At 29.6% G+C, this 4,500-nt stretch overlaps 1 long non-coding RNA gene across 1 annotated transcript; it reads right to left on the bottom strand.

The window, feature by feature from the left end:
• Positions 1–1,234: 1,234 nt before the first annotated feature.
• Positions 1,235–2,686, bottom strand: LOC127736552 (uncharacterized). Its single transcript, XR_007999016.1, has 3 exons — positions 2,529–2,686; positions 2,215–2,265; positions 1,235–1,444 (listed from the first exon to the last, which is right to left on the bottom strand). It is a non-coding gene; the product is annotated as an uncharacterized LOC127736552 (long non-coding RNA).
• Between the last annotated feature and the right edge of the window lie 1,814 nt (positions 2,687–4,500).

Genomic DNA, 4,500 nt, shown 5'->3' with positions numbered 1-4,500 from the left:
AAGCTAAGACAATACTTAGAATTGAGTACGATGATACTCAAGTTGGTTAAGATAATTAAAACTATGATTATGATGAAGAACATGACCAAGTCGACGCCCCGCCTAGGAAGTCGAAGGCTGATGACAATAAATTTGCTTCAATGACTAAAAGAGTTAAAACTCGTGAAACTCTAGGTGCCAAGATAGATGAAACCCTTGAAGATAATGTGAATGACTTATTTCGCAATGGCATGAATGAGGACTAGTTCATTGAACTGACAAAGAATAAAAAATACTACCCGTCCTAAAAAATTGTGAAGGGTTAACAACTATTCTCATTGGTTGACCATAGGCATATATAATGATAAGATTATCTTAGTTGGACATCAGTTTGGCTCAGAGGCTGTGCCGTAATATCAGCGTGCTAATTTTTAGTGATCTGTTATCAAGATGAAACTCATTAGTGACATTAAGTTTAATTCGGATATGTTAATGGAAGTTATCATAAAGTTTCAAAATTCTGTACATGCGGAAGAGTTACATGGATTTACTGAAGAATCCTTAGATACACTTGATCGTGACGATCTCATTAAATCTATAACAAAAAGTTTCGATGTTGACATTGAAAGAATAGAAGTAATTCTAAAAGAGTCACTGGACACTAATGCCTTGGTCAAGTTAGCTCATTGTGTTATAAAATTAGCAAACGAACATGTTAAAATAAAGCGAAAGAGTGAAGGAGACAATCAGGCGGGTCAAAGCAAGAAAGTCAAGACAAATGAACCATCGGTAAGATCTTTAATTTTATTTAACTGTGTCGGTTGTTACATCAGATTTGGTTAGATTCGACATAGAATGTATACGGCTGGGTTATTTTATCTGGTACACAGATGTTAATGACAATGAGTGGCGAAGTATAAGGTTATCTGAAGATAGGTTACAGTAGACACATAATAAGGTGGAGAAGTTTAAACGAGGATAACATTAATATACAGATAATTCAAATCCATTTGATTTCAGACAAAATTAGCGGATCCTTTGTTTGATTAAATGGAATTAATTGTAACGGAAAGAGAGAGACTATATTTAATTTTACAGGAAATACTCTACATCACAGATTGAACGAAAGAAGAAATATTTACGAACCGCTAACTTTATTTTCTTTCAAACTAGTCGAGATAAGGATAGTTAAAATAAAAAAAGTTTTTCTTTCTTTTTCTTTGTAAATTCTTGATATTTTCTTTCTTTTCTCGATTAGTTTGTTTAAAAATAAAATACCTTGTTGTCTCATCTATATATAGTTTCTTTAAACAAAAAATAATAACACCTTTCATTTGATAAACATTTATTTAACATAGTTTCTTCTTTCTCCTCATTTCTCCCCGCTACTTCTTGTTTTTTTCTTCTTAAAATAACCTTTTTGATCGTCCAACAACGTGTCCACAAAATCCACTTCCATCGGTTCCTAAAACATATATACAATTGTAATTAAGTATTCATTTTTAGTAATAAATAATAATTAATTATTTGATAAGAAAACAAACAAAATATGATGAAATTTTTTTTCTTTCAAAAAATATAAGAAAAAAATCGTTCTTTTAATCAAGTAAAGATAATAAAAGCTTTCCTTTATTCATCCACGTGACGTAACCTCTTCACACTGTAATTATAGAAATTGAAGATGATCGCCTTGTTTTTGTTGTCGTGTGTTGTTTATTATCAATAACCCGTGTGGGAAGTGTTGCAAATACAGCAGAATGCTATAGAAGTGAAGATATAATGGATTGTCGAGGTGATGGTGTTGAATTCTTTAGTGGAGAGATAGATCCTTCTATCAACAGAGTGTTAATGAACTATATTATGAAACGCGAGCAGATTCAAAATGTCCACGTTAAAGGCACTTGTGTGTTTGAACTATCGTTGTCAAATAAAGAGCTATGTGACACAGTGGAAGGGAAAATTATAGTGGTAAACGGGGAAGAATGCTCATCGTATGTAAGTACATCGTGTTTGATTAAATTTTACAATTGAAAAAATAGTTGAATGGTTAGCATGATTACCATATTAGGAAGTTAATTATATGACATGTAAGGAAAGCATATGATATTTTTGTATACCTTATTAGGAAATGTTAATCATGTGACCATATACAGAAATTAACCACGTGATATATATTTTGATTTCCATTATTGATAAAAATTTAATTATTGTTGAAAAATATATATATATACTCACATTGAGATATATCTCACTCGCTTCTTCTATTTCTTTTTCTAATGATATGTCCTGATAAGAAAATAATGTACACGTAAATACATAGAAAATGTTGAAATAATTATCTCCTTTTTTATGGAAATTAACATAGTGTTTTATATTTCAAAGACATATGTCTATGTAAAGGAATTGATCGATGTCATAAATTTGTTTTATAAGCTTTGAAAAATCCTTATTTCATTAGCTATAAATCACATTTACTCATGTTAAACAATATATTTTGATTACGATCATTGTAATATAAAGGATTATATTTATAAAAGAGTTATGCTTACATCTTTTGTTTACTACTACTGCTTCCATATGCAGCATTATTTTCCACCTCCATAGGCTCCTGCTCATTATTAAATGTTAAATCAATAACTTGATTCTAAAAAGAAAAAAATAAACAGTTAAGACAATAATCAATGTTTACTACTCATTGTTATGACTAACTTTTTCAGGACACAAGCATTGAAACATACACTTCCAGAGCAGAAGAAGTAACATCCACAGAAAAAATTTCACTAGGTAAGATAAGTGTATATTTTTCATATATTTAAGTAAAGACAATAAAGAAAATATAAAGTATGTCATAACCACACTTCTTACATGTAAAACAAGATACAAGAGAAAAAGAAAAATGTGAGTGTTTGATATCATATATTCTTTTTTATTTAATTTGGAGTGAAAGAGCTTGAAAAAGAAGAAGGAAACACCATTCACATCAATGGATTATATTGGGCCATTCCAGTTAATTTCTGACAGGTGGGGATGAATGGGGAGAATTAATTTTTTTTATAGGTATCAGAAAAAACATCATGAAAAACTACCTATCAGATCTAAAAATTAATACCTATCAGAGTTTCTGTTCATATTGGGTGGATGGGTTTTCATGGGAAAAATTTACCTATCAGAATTTTTTACTGCAAGGGCTATACCCATCAGAATTTTGCTGACATTTCAACCTGTCAGAAGATACCTTCCATCCCTGAATTTTTTGCTATAATGAGTTTTAACAAATGTAATAATACATTGATTGGCGGGAAAACATTTTTTTTGTATAAATATCTATTCACTGTATTGTGGACAAAATTCAATTCAGTCATAAATAAAATACCAGATAAATGTATGATACGAAACTGTCTAGATACCAAAGCACCCCTAAGATCTGACATAGGCATTTTTGTAACCCCTAAGATGTAATTATTTTTACTTTGCAAACTATTTACTGCTGCAAGACCCTTAGAAGTTTTTAGCGTATAATTGTACGTGTCGGATGAAAAAAAAACAAAAATTACAACCCCTAAGATGTAAAAATTTTACACCCCTCAGAAAGGACCATCTATCCCCCTTTATCAGACATTAACTGGAATGGCCCATTGTAAGTGTTAATTTTAAAGATTTGAATTTGAATGAAATAACAAAATCATTTAATTTACATATCAATAAAGTTTATGTAAGTTGGAGAAAAGAAATAAAATAAAAAATATAGCATTCATTCCAAAATAAAGCTTTTATAATAAGTTAAACTAAGTACTGATAATATTTTTTTACAGCTAACGAAGGAACAGAAAGTCCTAGGAAATGGATAATTGTAATCGCTTGTCTTTCTGTGTTTTCTTTGTTTTATTTGTTAAGTTTTTTTGTACATATTGTACAAACAAAAATCATATTATCATGTAAATAGCACTGAGTTAAAAAGGGTGCCTAGCATTACATCTCATTTATTATCAGAGGTTGAATTTTGTGTTTTCAATGAAAGGAAACAAAAGTAATCTCTTTTTTAGCATACTAAAGTAAAGTTATATGAGTTGTTCCCCCTTATTAGTCAGTTGAAAAAAGTAATTCATACAAAAAATGTGCTTAATCTTTTACAACAGTTGTAGTAATACAATACAATTCATTATTAACTCAATTCATAATTTCATATTTCAAAAGCATCACTTTCCTAACTCAGTTATAAATTCCGTACAATACTTTGTATTTATTGTAGAAACCGTATAATTGGACTCTTCATAGTGTAAACGACAAATTTATTTTTCATTACCTATTGAAAAATTTTGTTAAGTTGTTAAGTGCATATCGTTCAGTAAATTACGAATACATTAAGGATAAGTTAAAGTTCAATGATTTTGTTTAGCTGTCAAAAGCAACCTTACTTAGACATGCGCCGGAAAGTAATCTTCACTATGTTGATGGTTTTCTTAATGTAAATTATTTGTTATGAGTGAACGAAGGGAAAGTAGGTAAATTTTCTGCAACTTT

Source organism: Mytilus californianus, unplaced genomic scaffold (assembly GCF_021869535.1).
Source record: "Mytilus californianus isolate M0D057914Y unplaced genomic scaffold, xbMytCali1.0.p SCAF_32, whole genome shotgun sequence".
In the NCBI taxonomy this organism is placed as follows: domain Eukaryota; kingdom Metazoa; phylum Mollusca; class Bivalvia; order Mytilida; family Mytilidae; genus Mytilus; species Mytilus californianus.
Note: the sequence above shows the minus strand (reverse complement) of the source record. Positions and strands in the feature narration are given on the sequence as shown.